General features: G+C 30.4%; 3 long non-coding RNA genes across 3 annotated transcripts; all 3 read left to right on the top strand.

Annotated features, from left to right (window-relative positions):
- Positions 1–224: 224 nt before the first annotated feature.
- On the top strand, positions 225–1,850 carry LOC145322450 (uncharacterized). Its single transcript, XR_013880707.1, has 2 exons — positions 225–616; positions 1,096–1,850. It is a non-coding gene; the product is annotated as an uncharacterized LOC145322450 (long non-coding RNA).
- Positions 1,851–2,390: 540 nt separating this feature from the next.
- Positions 2,391–7,085, top strand: LOC145322449 (uncharacterized). The gene is made up of 7 exons (XR_013880706.1): positions 2,391–2,626; positions 3,376–3,443; positions 4,357–4,441; positions 5,124–5,261; positions 6,073–6,258; positions 6,465–6,561; positions 6,909–7,085. It is a non-coding gene; the product is annotated as an uncharacterized LOC145322449 (long non-coding RNA).
- Positions 7,086–11,767: 4,682 nt separating this feature from the next.
- On the top strand, positions 11,768–13,393 carry LOC145322452 (uncharacterized). Its single transcript, XR_013880708.1, has 2 exons — positions 11,768–12,159; positions 12,639–13,393. It is a non-coding gene; the product is annotated as an uncharacterized LOC145322452 (long non-coding RNA).
- Positions 13,394–14,727: the final 1,334 nt, after the last annotated feature.

Raw genomic sequence — 14,727 nt, forward strand, 5'->3', positions numbered from 1 at the left:
ACAAACAAAAACACTTAAAAATACAAATAAACCTTTGCCCTAATTTAATATCATATATGCATAAGAGTGGTAAAAGTTCTATGTGTCTGTGTGCGTAATTTTGTAGTAGTTTTGCCGTCTCTACCAAAAGATCATGATGACCGATCTACCAATTAGGTTCTCCTTAGGAGGAACGCTTAATTTAATTTTTTTTTCATGGAAATTATGGGTCGCTTCCGGGTTCCAGGGACAAATGCAATCCTTTATCACAGGACTACAATCTCTCACCAATGTCTCCTTTCCAGATCAGCGACACATTAATCCCTGTTTTGACAAATATATTTAACCTTAGAATGGTGGTATTACTTTACACCGATCCTAAACCCAAATATACTTAAGGGATAGTCTTTTGCCTATAAGCCCTATTCCGAAAATGGTATTAAAACATTACTGATAACTTTATACTGTTATTTTATTCTAAGAATTCTTTTATTCCTAGGTAACTAACTTTGTCAACACTTTTGGACTGGAAGTATCTATTGTGATTACTAGAGCCATGCGAACATGACTACAATATTCCGTTCTGCTGCCTGTATCCCCGTGAGGCGTGAAGTTCTTTGTTAGGTACCTTTGTCAGGTAAGAAAATCACTAGGCTAGCCCCGAACCGATCTTCCAGAGTATTAGCAAAGTAAAACTACCTTTAAGACGTGAACTTATTCAGAGTTCTAATCCGAAAATGTTAAATTGTCCGAAAAGATAACGATCTCCAACTTTCCTATACTTCAGAAGCTGGGGGAGGATCCAGTTGTTAGTACCGGCCGTCAGATAGCGAGCTATCATCAACCGTTGGTAGCCGAGCCACCACCGTATCTTCCCTGTGTTATTCCTATTTAGCCCCGTAGTGACTTGCGACTTGCTGGTACCTAGTACCGCGCTATAGGAGTTCTCTTCAGAAGAAAACTTGGAGATAACTATCCGTCCGGATGCCTAAGCCTTTAGGCCCTAAGAAGGCCCTGTCCTTAAATTTATCTCAATTGACCAACATCAAAATGATATTCTATAATTTATTTAACAAAGTATTATGAATTTATCTAACAAAAACTTTTATTTTTTAGGTGTGTTTTAAATGAAAATCCTAAGTTTGAGCCGCCAGGACCCTCAAGAAAATTCCAAAGCAAGAGAAGGGAGTCTTCCCTTAAATTTTAGAATTTTAAAAAGAGTTTGTGTGATATAATAATTCCGTAAAACGACTGACTGTTTCTCTCTTCCAGGTTTACTTTTATAGGCCTGAAGCCTTAGGAAAAAAGAGAGACAAGAAGGATGACTTTTATTTTTGTGTTGATTTTTATGTTTTATAGAAATTGGCGACCTGATTATTAAGATTTTGCATTTAAAAGTGTGTGCATTTCTCAACTAAATCACAATATTCATTTCATAAATTAGTAAGATCACATTTTATTTTATTTTACATCAAGAATACATTAAACTATTGGTTTCAAATTAGTTTTTCTAGTAATGTTTTTTCAATGTCCTCTTTAATTTTACAAATTTTCATTCTTTTAATTTAGTTTGTTTATCACGAAACCTCTAATTTTATGATTCTTGTGTTGTTTTACTAATGTTAATTTATATTGACAATATTTGCTAATAATTTTTTAGCTGTACTATGACCATTCTATTAAAAGGGTTATTGTCTCTAACATTACCTTTTAGGGTCTTCGTTTTATAGATCTTATTTCCCCATTTTAATAAATAGGTCTTTATACATGCTTTTTTACTTAAAAATTATATTAAATTGTTTTAAATTTGTCTAATTTTGATAATATTTTTATAGTCTTTTATTTTCATTAGAATAAATACATAATTTAAAGTATGGGTTGGATTTTTCCCCAGTAAAGCTATTCTACAAGTTATTCATAGAATCGGTTTAGGGGAAAAGGACGAACCATGTACCCCCCTCAAAAAGAAAAGCTCGATTATAACACGTTTCAGGAGGCTAAAAATGACCCGTGTTTCATACAGCCTTGTTTTTGAGGTGTTTTAAATCATAGAATATTATTTGTTTACTATTTTAATAATTTTTTTGTGTTTTTTGGCACAGACGAATTTTTTATATAATATTATGGCTTTAAGACATGATTTTAAGTTATTTTTCAATTAATATCTTTATGTACTACATTAAAAGTTGAAGGCTCTTAAAAACTTATACCAAAACATTAATGTCGTCTTACCTACATTGGTGAGCGCACTAATTTATGGATGCCGCGCTAAAATTTGAGTAGTTCTTATTTACCGCATGGCGACACTGTATAGGTTTTAGACTACAAGCTAAAAACATTTTTTAAACATAAAATAAGGAAATATACGAGTTAAAAGTTGCTTTTTTATGCTCACTTTAAAGTGAGAAATAGTAATAAGAAAAGCTAGATCATTTGTTGCTATAATTTGTCATTTTCCCTAAAAATTGGTGATAAATTTTAATAAGAGCCTTCGTGATATGATAAATATGAAAATCTTAGTTTAATATAAACATTGTGAATATTTTAGATTTATCTTGCTTTATGTCGGGTGTTGCCATGGTGAAAATGTGCTTAGTTTTGAAATGATAAAGAATTGACTAAAGAAGAAATAAGCACACTATTACTGGTAAACTAAATTTTGTTTATGTTTTTTAAAGCTATAATTTAATGTCTTTTCATGCGTCGACTATTTAGCAAGTTAAACCAAGAGGTTTTCATAGACAATGGACATTCGGCTTCGAAACCGATTAATATCCGCTGTATTTGAACCAGCTCTCACCTATTCTAAAAGTCATGAAATGCATCGTATTACAGACAACTTCCCACGAATATTAAAAAAAATTAATACCTTCAGCCCCTAGAGTTCAACAAAACTGGTTTTATACTCATATATTTTCATTTTAATGTAAGAGAAAACCTGTCTATAACACGATGCGATAAATTATTCTTACATCATTATATTATTTGTCTATATATTTTTTATCTCTTAGATATTAATCCACTCCTATCGGGAAGAGTTAAAAAATAGAAAGACATTCCATTAATTAATTATCTTTTATACAAATTTGGTCATTTTATTACTGTTTTATTCGAAAGTTCGTTTTTTAAGGTCATTAATCTTATGCTACGTTTTTATTATATAATATTTAGTCCTTCCTTTATCTCTCACTAAACAGATGTTTTTTAGACTAAATTTTATATGTATTTTTAAAGAAACAATATTTTTAAAATGTTGTTTTCCATAAAATTGCAATCATATTCCTGCATTATGACCTGAACATAATTATTTATCAATGATTGAATTTTATGTGTTTTTAAAAATTGGATTTATTCTTTTTTGATTAGATCTAAAAATTGAATTTCTTATTTTTTCAGGCCCTTTTGCAGTAGTTTGGCTGTTTTTTGTTCTTGATTGTAGTCGTAGTTTGGGCTCTCAATTTTTGGTAAGTATCAAATTTGTAACTTTTTTATTTTTGACCTTTAAAACACTAGTTTTACTATATTGAACTAATGTCAAGTGGACAAATATGATAGCCTCGTCATATTCATCTCCTTTCTACTAGTTGTACATTATATAACATTATGTGTGTTGAAAAAAAAAAAAAAAATATAAGGTCCACATCAACTTCTTGGGAAATTGTTTTAAAGAGCAGCTGGGTTGTTTCAGTTTATTTGTTATGGGCCAAATATTTTTCCAACAATTACTTTTGTTATTTTATTTTATTTCCATATCTAGCTAGTTATAGAGTAGTTTTATTTAAACTGTTATAGTTCTTTTTACGCGTTAGCAAAAGCTACATATTTTATTGATTTTATCCTATTTTATAAAGTAGTAAGCCTTTTTTGTCTGTAGCGAAAGATCTCGCTAACCGCTGAACCGATATGGTTCACCTTTACAATGAAGCTTCTTATATGTCTATGGAAGGTTGTAAACTATTATGGGTGAAAAGACCTCACACATTAATTGCCCCTAGAGGCTTCTAAGGGTGTAACCGCTAGTAGGTATATGAAGTATTTTACATTTATCTCATAGTCGGTTCTAATTTTGTAAAAATTACTTAGATCCTTTCAGATATAAATAATAAACTCTTAAAAGTCCTTTTATAAAAAAAAATAGCTAAAAACCCGACTATACAGTCAAAAAGACCCTAAAGTTAGTTGCTATCGCATGAATTTCAAGCAATATCATATTCCCAGTTTTGTTCTCACTTATTAGTTTCAATCTCTTGATGTCATGAGTCATCAGAAAGTTCCCAAAATAGGCATTAAATATTGAGAGATTGTCATAGAGTCTTAATTCTTTTATTATTAATACAAGTATAAGTTTCCCTGGTAGCCATACTGTTTTATATTTAGGAGGAATCCAGTCAAATCACCCCACGAAGACTGAGAGAAGGCTTCCCTAACAAGACTAAAGTTTAATAATTTAAAATATGTCAAGGTAAAGTCACGCAACCTATTTCTTCACCACAGAGCAAAAATTAAGTGTCGGAAATAATGTTAATTACTTACAAAACTTAAATTTATACTAAAATGTAATTGTTTAATGCAAAAGCCATTTTTATTTTCAAATTCATTTTTAGCAAAGAATATTTAATTTTGTAGAAAATAAAAATGAGAAAAATATTATCCAATCTATATATGTGATTAACCTATGACGCGCAAAAGGTTCAAATCTCTATATTCGTTGTATCAGTCTAACGTCGCCCGTCGGCCATCTTACTAAGAGCAAGGGAAAACAGTCTACATAAAAACTTAAAGAAAATTGTTAGTTTTTAGTACAGAATACGCATTTAAATCAATTCAAAGCATTTATAAAAACAATTTGAACTTTTTTATTTCCAATTTTAGTAGTTTTCAACAACTTATTTTGTTTCTTTTAAGAAAAGATTGGGCCTATCCAAATATCACCTAATTATGTAAGTAAGTTTTTCATTCTTTGACTAATGAACCATTGGATTGTTTTAATGAAATGTACTATTCTGAAAAGCCCTAAATCGAAAAAAGACTTTAAAAAGAAATTAACAAAGCAATGCAAACTTTAGTATTTTATTTATGTATTATACTTTATTGTTTTATTTGTAGTTCATTTATAACAACCTAATTTTGTTATTTTATTTTAGGTTGTTTAGAACCGCTGTATTCCACCTGAATAAACGAGTATTGAAAGCTTCCCTGACTGCTCCACTGTCAGCTGTTCATTCTGGGACACCTGCCGCACTGCTACATCTCCAACTAGTGGGTTGTGGTACACATACAAAGTAAGTATATCATTGCATGTAATGGGCAAATTATGAATGGGAAATATATATTATTTGAGTGTTTTTCACCTAAATTTTTCAGCTCTCTGTTGAGTTTCCTATCCCTATTTCCCTGATGGTTGAAAAAAAGAAAGTTTTTTAATATTCTTTACAGGGGAGAAAAAGGTTGATTGAAGATATCGAAACTTTTAAATGCCGTCTTCTTTTTTGAATATTTTTGTTAGGTAGAGATAAAAATGGACCATTTCAAAGTATTTGAAGTCTTTAGTAGTTTAGTCTTTAACAGTCATTCGTTGGTTTTTTGTCTCAAGTATGAGACTGATATGGTTCTCCATTTTCGGATCCTAGGAAATTGATGATTACTAGCTGTTTTTTCTGGTGTTATCCTATAACAAAAGAGTTAGAAACCTGAAATAAAATTATTAAATATTATTATTGTTCCAATTAAAGTAGTAGAGTGTGTATCTATCTTAGCTTTACATTTTTTTAAAAACATGGATATCTTGATTTAATTTAGGAGGTGGTGTGGTAGTGTTGTGGTCCAAAAAGCTGTTTTTTCTTCCAATTTTTAAAGATTATTGAGCAAAGAATAAAACGTTTTTTAGATTTATGCACTGCACACCGACGACAACGTGATTAGACACCTTGCCAAGTTTTTTACATCATAAGAGCAACATCCTCTTTCACTTTTAAATTATAGCTTTTTTAATGATACAATAGATATATGGAGTATTAGTCCGATACTTAAAAGATTGATTTTTCTAAAATTGTATAGCTATTTTAATATTTTTTAATTGTTCTTATTTTTCAGTTGTTTTGAGAAAGAAGATGAGATTTTTTGGGATTTGTTTGGGCCGCTATTTATCCGCCAAGACAACCTACATGGAGCAGAATGTTCCTGTCCTGGAACAGGGTTCCAAGAAGCGTGGTGTTTGCCGCTATTTGTGGGATGACGATGTAGGAGATCCTTTCTAATTTGGTTTTGTTATTTTATTTGGTAAGTTATAATTCTTTGATGAATTTTTAAGTATCGAACTCATATTTAATATTGGATAAGAGACTGTGTTTCTTCAAAACAACTAATAATTTTATCTTGTTGTTAATTTTAAAATAATGGTGTTTTAATTACAAAGTTTTTTGGTTTTTTACTATTGTCTTATTCATTATTGTCTCATTTTACAATTATTTTTTCTTTGTTTTTAGATTATCATGTAGCTGTTTAGCTATTTGTTCTGCCGTTTTCTCACTTATTGGGCTTTGTTGTTGGTGTACAAAATTTACTTAAGATAGCAGTTGTGAGGTAATGATATTATCATTTAGACTCAATTTAGATGGGTATTAATTTAAAATATTTTATTTATTCGTAATTTATGAGCTGTATAAGTTTTCATAGAATGATAAAAAAATTGGTTTATATTTATAATGGATTTTATGATGAGAAAAAAAAGTATTCTGAACAAGAGTAGAACAAGAGTGTAGTGCAGATAATTAAATCCTAAGATTTTTAGATGTAATTTTTTAAGTGTGAATGTCTTTTGGCTTATTTTCTGTGTGCTTTTCTTTTTCGAAGAATCCTATCTACTACAGTTTATATTTTGTAGAATATTTTTTAGCTTGATTTAATATTTATTTTTTCTGTTTTTTCAGTCATATCTCCTCGGCTCCCAGTTTTAATACAACAACTGTGGTTCCAACATTGCATTGCTGATCAAGTAACTGGTGAATGTCCGCCCTATATTTGATTGCAGACGGAGTAGCCTGTACACTGATTTTCTAGGTAAGTGTTCCTTTTTGCTTCTATTTTGGTCCTTTAGGGCCTATGGTGCTCCCATCCCTTTTTATAGGATTGTGAAGCTAAAAGAAGACCCCTTAATTATTTTTTGGGGGATAAGATACATGCATGCTTATTCTTATTTTAGGTGAAGCAAAAAGATTTGGCTTTGTTTAATGTAAGCAGAATATGTGACTGATATTTTTATAATTAGATAGTTATTTGCTTAGCAAAATAACTTCTCCCCCTTTGCAAAAAAAAATTTTGCTCAATTGGAGGGGTTTTAATATAAGTTAGAGATAAATTAGAGAGTGATTTTTTTTAGCTGCTTTATTTTTCAGTTCACTTTGTTGGGAGTTGGGAGGTTGGTTTATATTTTAAAAACTTAAATTTATTTTGTTAATATCATTTTGTATAAAACATATAAGGCATTATTTTCTGTCTTTCTATAGAGTAATTGACATAAGAGACATTGGCCTTTTGACTTATAGATTTAAGACAAGAGTGAAAGAAAGTGATAAAGAGAGGGGTCGAGAGAAAGAGAGAAAGAATTAATATCGCTTTTTTGTTTTATACTGATAGCTTTGGTGTTTTGTTTTTATTAAGGAGTGTCGTGTAAGGTGAAAGATCAAGGTGTGTGTAAAAAAAAATATTGATAAGTAAAGTTTTAGTTTATTTATGTTGATTTTATTTTTATGTTGTGTGAAATGTGCATGTGCCATCCAGCTTGTTTGATATTTTCTTAATTTAGAGTTTTTTGTAAGTTTGTTTTAATAGTGTTGTTTTATTTCAGCTGTTAGCTTTTTAGCTATCCAGGCTAGTGTATGTGTGTAACCGATTTGGTTAGAAGAAAAATAGGCAGCTGATTTCTGCTTTCTCATTTAATTTTTTCTCAGCTAAGTGGGCAGGTGTGTGCTTGTCGCTGTTTTTAGTCTGGTAGAGTGTACTCTACAGCTAAATAGGCTGTGTGTGTGTGTGCCTTTTGTTAGATGTTGAATAATGTATTTTAGAGCTATATAGCCTGCGTGTGTGTTCCGCCTAAGTGGCTTGGGAAACAGCTGAGTTGTGGTGTGTAAAATTGCTGCTTTAAAACATATATGTGTAGTTTCCCATTTGTTTTTAAATGACCTTATATTTTTTTGTTCATTAAAAGTTTAAAATTTTATGGCTTAGCAATGGTAACTTTTTATGTATAAATTTACAAGAAAGAAGATTTATAAGTGAAGTAAATATTTTAAATGTAGCAAAACAAGGATGACAACATCTATAAATAGCGAAACACAAAAAGGTCATTGATGGTAATATTTACAAGTAGATTTGTAGTGTATTTATTAATTGATTTATTGGGTAAAATAAACACTAAAACTTGTTTTTATTTATATAATGTTGTCGGTCAAAGTAACTTACATAAAGGATGCTCATAACTATGGGAAGAATTATTTTGATCATGATATCTTAAAGAGTTTTAAGACTGGTCCAAAAATACCAAAAATATGGGGGAAAATGTAAAAATTATAGAAATAGCCAAAAACCTGCAAAAAGGAAGTCTGATCGTCATGTCTGTTTTCTTTAAACAACAGGAAATTTTATTTTGCAACTAAAAAAAATCTGGAAATCGTACCATAAACACTGAGGATATGTAAAGAAATGAAAAAATTACAAAAATAGCTTAAAACCTATTCTATTACGCAAAAATTTTGATTGTTTTTATGCGCACGAAAACGAATTTTTCCAATAATTGTCTATTATTTTGCCAAAAATTGACAGAAAAATTATTCGGCGTTTTTATCTTCCTATTTTAAAGAGAATAAGAAAAAAAATTTATTTTTAAGGCAAATCGATTTAAAAACTGCTTTCAATAAATGTTAGAAAGTAATTTAAGATTAAGTTGTCCTAAATCTTAGAAATTGTTATTAATTTATCTTAGGCTTGCGTGTGTGTGTTTAAATATTGCAAGTTGTACTTTCAAAATATGCATTATTTAAATTAAAAACTAAAATAATTTTGATGAGGTCTGTTTTCTATCTTGACATGTGTCAACTTTTTTCAACACTATATTTATGCATTTACACAAAAATTTTAATTATATTATTTCGGAGCAAAGCATTTCCTTAATTTACTATCTATCAGTTTAATAATATTAGAACCCTCAGAAAAGTTTTTATCATATAAAGTTTTTCAAATTTTACTATAAAAATTCAATTTACTTTCCATAAACAACTAATTTCAAAAAATAAACTGCATTTAGAAATATTCTTTGTTTAGGCCAAAAAATATACAAAAAAAATCTCGCCATTTTATCTACACATCCTAAGAAATACATGTTTCAAAGCATAAAGGCCCTATTCTTTACACAATGATACAACTATTGGCTGCGCCCCTATAAGAATATTCTTAGGGAAAAACTTTAAACTCATATTTAGGTTCTTAAAACCTTTTACATTGCCATAGATGCTTAGTGCCGTAGAAAAGTATGAACAATATTTTAATTAGCTTGTAGGAGAGCGAAAAACTATTTATAGTTAATCATTTTAGCCTGCCACAATGCTATCTCTTATTTTAACATCAACTACAGCTATGATTTTTATCTCTGACACTACCCAACTGGTGTGGATGGGGTTAAATAAATTTTGGAAAAGACTTGCTCTAGGATTACTGATATCAATGTATGAAAAGTTAGGAAAAAGTATAAAATTAAGATATTTTTTACAAATCTGAATACAATGTAAACAAGGAGTTTGATACTTTTGCTTGTGATATTTTTCTACCGGGCGCGCGTGACCCCCGTTGTCAAAATCCTTAGCTCAAAAATGTAATGATTTACATTAAAATTATGTATTTTGATGGTGTTGTAGAGTTAGCAACAGTAAGGTGTTTACTGTTTAAGACCAGTGAGTTTCTTCAGGTTAATGCTGTAACAGGTTATGAGATCCGTAGCTTCTTATTAGGTATTTCTGGTATTATGGCTGTTGGTGAATATTCCAGTCCAAGTCAGGTGGAATCTTGCTAGGATACTGTGGATACACATCTGATAAACGTCTGATGACTTGTGTTGTATGATGCAAGGCTGGTTTCTTGACGTATTTGACTGTAGATCTACTGATTTTCAAGCTCAAGAGCAATGGTTGGCTGATTGTTTTTATCAGAATCAGCTACTTTGTTAGGAGCTAGTAGATGATGAATCTGGGACTCAAACTTGGGCATATTTATCCGCTTAGGTATTGACAAGGCTACGACATTTGGTTTTGTGAAAAAAAATCAGCAAGAAATCAGTTGCAAAAATATAAAAACTTGTATTCAAATTGGTCTTAAATATCTTTGCAAAAAGGAATTAAAAATAGAAAAACTTTTGTAGATTTTATTTGTTTTAACTTTTATTGGGTTTTAAATCTTAAATGTCATATTTTAATTTCGTATTATTGACAAAACTACCCCTCTATCTATAAAAGATGAAAATCAGAGATAGTGTAGCATGCTAATGTCCTTTTTATCAAAGCTAGGGTTATGTTTTTAAAATCGGTTTACAGTTAAGAAAAAAAAAATAACTGTCAAACAGTTTACTTTTTGTTTAACAATAGAAATCCACGTAGGAGATTTAAATTTGAGTCTTTGTCAGACAGTTTTAATTGAAATATTTCGCCTTTATTATTTAACAATTTTAACTATATATATGGGAGAGAAATGGGCCAATTGAAGTTACTTGGATATTTTGTTGAAACCCTGTTTGATTTTGTTATTGTACTGGAAATTGAATATTGTTTATTTTATGAATTTCTAAGTTACTTACATTTGTATAAAAAAAGACATTTTAGTTTCAAGTCCTTTACATCTAGAAAAAGTTATCATGTTTTGGGGTTATTAAAATTAAAACAGAAAATTTCGTTTTTTTTTTTTAGTGAAACAAGAAATCTTTTTTCCCTATATTTGATATTATAGTTGAGATGATTTTAAAGTTTGATAATCCGATGAGAAATCCTTTGTTTTAAGGCTATAAGTCCTTTATTTTGCCACACATAACAAAAAGGCCTTTATTTTAACATTTTCAATTACATGCTACAGAAAAAAATTAACATTTTATAGGTTCAGGGATAGCAGGATATGTAAAAATTGCTTTGAATCCAATTATTTCCCGATGGATTTTAACCGGTTCTCAGCCATGTTAAAGCTAGTATATAGCATCGAATTGTACATAATTTTCAACCAATACTTAATTAAAAATTAATTTAGCAGTTTTTCATTTTAATGTCAGCGGGAAACTGTCTATAATACGATGCGACGAATAATATTTTTTCCTAGATTACTATATGAGGCTTGAGGATACTTGGAGATTATTTATTTTGTATTTTTTAGGAAAAAGTATAGGCAGAAAATATTTAAAAATTGCAAGATTATCAATTTTGAGATAGGATAGAGATAACTTTTTAGGGGTTAATTAGCGCTCGCCTAAACTGCTAAATTCCCGCTGGGGACATACAATAAAAGAACTGAAACCTAAAATCATAGTAAAGCCTAAAAAAAATCCTCACTATAATAGCTAGATTCTGACTCATAACCCGAAAAATCTGAAGTTGGTTTAACTATTTTTTTATTTTGGGGTTTATTTCCATTATTTTCTTGTTTTATTACTTGAATATTTGGCTCATGTTCATGTATGGGAGGAGTGTCCTGTAAATGTATTTGAGGCCTATTTAATATGCGGTAACGGAACCAATTTTATGGGTCGCTTCCGGGTTCCAGGGACAAATGCAATCCTTTATCACAGGACTACAATCTCTCACCAATGTCTCCTTTCCAGATCAGCGACACATTAATCCCTGTTTTGACAAATATATTTAACCTTAGAATGGTGGTATTACTTTACACCGATCCTAAACCCAAATATACTTAAGGGATAGTCTTTTGCCTATAAGCCCTATTCCGAAAATGGTATTAAAACATTACTGATAACTTTATACTGTTATTTTATTCTAAGAATTCTTTTATTCCTAGGTAACTAACTTTGTCAACACTTTTGGACTGGAAGTATCTATTGTGATTACTAGAGCCATGCGAACATGACTACAATATTCCGTTCTGCTGCCTGTATCCCCGTGAGGCGTGAAGTTCTTTGTTAGGTACCTTTGTCAGGTAAGAAAATCACTAGGCTAGCCCCGAACCGATCTTCCAGAGTATTAGCAAAGTAAAACTACCTTTAAGACGTGAACTTATTCAGAGTTCTAATCCGAAAATGTTAAATTGTCCGAAAAGATAACGATCTCCAACTTTCCTATACTTCAGAAGCTGGGGGAGGATCCAGTTGTTAGTACCGGCCGTCAGATAGCGAGCTATCATCAACCGTTGGTAGCCGAGCCACCACCGTATCTTCCCTGTGTTATTCCTATTTAGCCCCGTAGTGACTTGCGACTTGCTGGTACCTAGTACCGCGCTATAGGAGTTCTCTTCAGAAGAAAACTTGGAGATAACTATCCGTCCGGATGCCTAAGCCTTTAGGCCCTAAGAAGGCCCTGTCCTTAAATTTATCTCAATTGACCAACATCAAAATGATATTCTATAATTTATTTAACAAAGTATTATGAATTTATCTAACAAAAACTTTTATTTTTTAGGTGTGTTTTAAATGAAAATCCTAAGTTTGAGCCGCCAGGACCCTCAAGAAAATTCCAAAGCAAGAGAAGGGAGTCTTCCCTTAAATTTTAGAATTTTAAAAAGAGTTTGTGTGATATAATAATTCCGTAAAACGACTGACTGTTTCTCTCTTCCAGGTTTACTTTTATAGGCCTGAAGCCTTAGGAAAAAAGAGAGACAAGAAGGATGACTTTTATTTTTGTGTTGATTTTTATGTTTTATAGAAATTGGCGACCTGATTATTAAGATTTTGCATTTAAAAGTGTGTGCATTTCTCAACTAAATCACAATATTCATTTCATAAATTAGTAAGATCACATTTTATTTTATTTTACATCAAGAATACATTAAACTATTGGTTTCAAATTAGTTTTTCTAGTAATGTTTTTTCAATGTCCTCTTTAATTTTACAAATTTTCATTCTTTTAATTTAGTTTGTTTATCACGAAACCTCTAATTTTATGATTCTTGTGTTGTTTTACTAATGTTAATTTATATTGACAATATTTGCTAATAATTTTTTAGCTGTACTATGACCATTCTATTAAAAGGGTTATTGTCTCTAACATTACCTTTTAGGGTCTTCGTTTTATAGATCTTATTTCCCCATTTTAATAAATAGGTCTTTATACATGCTTTTTTACTTAAAAATTATATTAAATTGTTTTAAATTTGTCTAATTTTGATAATATTTTTATAGTCTTTTATTTTCATTAGAATAAATACATAATTTAAAGTATGGGTTGGATTTTTCCCCAGTAAAGCTATTCTACAAGTTATTCATAGAATCGGTTTAGGGGAAAAGGACGAACCAATTACAAGTACAACAAAGTAGATGATGAAGAAAAAAATACAAAGTACTTGAATTTTTAGCTTTTTTGGTGTTAGATATTTGAAGGTTATTTGTTGAGTGCACGGGAAAAAAATTTTAAAATCTTAAAATTTTATGTTCATTTTGTAGTTAACAACCACTTGTTTCATGTATTCTTGGGGGAGCATGGGGGGTACATGAAAAAAATCTTGAAGGTAGGTGAACTGTTGGTAAGTTAACTACAATAGGGTGTTTTAACCCATCCTCCACCCCCCGAAAGCGCCTTTTATTTAAATGCATATAAACAATACCAGAAAGTAAGAATAGAATTGAATATAATAGCAGAAAAAGTGAATATTGATTAAAGAAAAAAGAACGTATTGTATAATTACCTCTGCATTGCAGGTTGGGCCTGGACATGGCATGGGGGTGGGTCGTTGGGGTGGGGGGCTGGTCATAATATGGGCCAATGGTATGCAAGGGATAGGGACAATTATGTAAAAAAAGGAAAATTACAAGAACAACATACTGACTTACATAAATCATACAGAGTATAAAATTTCAAATCAATGACAATAAAATAATCTAAGATTGTCTTTGAGTTAAAATTATTTTTCTATATACATGTTTCTACCTTCATGTATGGCTAAGCGCATTCAATATATAAAAATCACGGGGTAATGTGATATGTCAATAAACTTCAAATCTAACTTGGATTTTCATGTATGATAGTAGGCATCATGATTGTTAAGCTAAGTGTAATGGTCTCAATTTAAGGAAACCTATTCTCTTAATCTTTGGTGATAAGACAATAGAAGATAAACTTATCTAGATCCCCAATGAGCATAAACAAAATGACCCAATTGATTAAATTCTGGGTTGAAAAGTTTTGACACTGCTAATGTGAACCAAACCTGACTAGAATAGCTTGGGTAGTTTAACTTTCCGTTTGTGCTACCAAAAAAAACTAATTATTTTCTTCACAATAAGGTGGATATTGTTCTGTATTATTGCTGTCAAATGTTTACAATTGTCCATGTGTGCAGGTTTTTAGCAATAACAGTTTTGTGCTGCTCTTCAGATAGGGCTCTTGAAACTATAGCTTAATACATAATTTCAAAAATATGAAAAAATGAGTTTTTAAGTAAAAAGGTCAGGGAACCTGTCCCAATTTTGTATTGGGTCTTTGAAATCAACTAATAGCATCGGAAATATAAACACAGCTAAGACACATAACAACAACAAAAAACATAAAACTG

This window comes from Acartia tonsa, chromosome 6 (genome assembly GCF_053477335.1).
Source record: "Acartia tonsa isolate MP-2025a chromosome 6, ASM5347733v1, whole genome shotgun sequence".
In the NCBI taxonomy this organism is placed as follows: Eukaryota; Metazoa; Arthropoda; class Copepoda; order Calanoida; family Acartiidae; genus Acartia; species Acartia tonsa.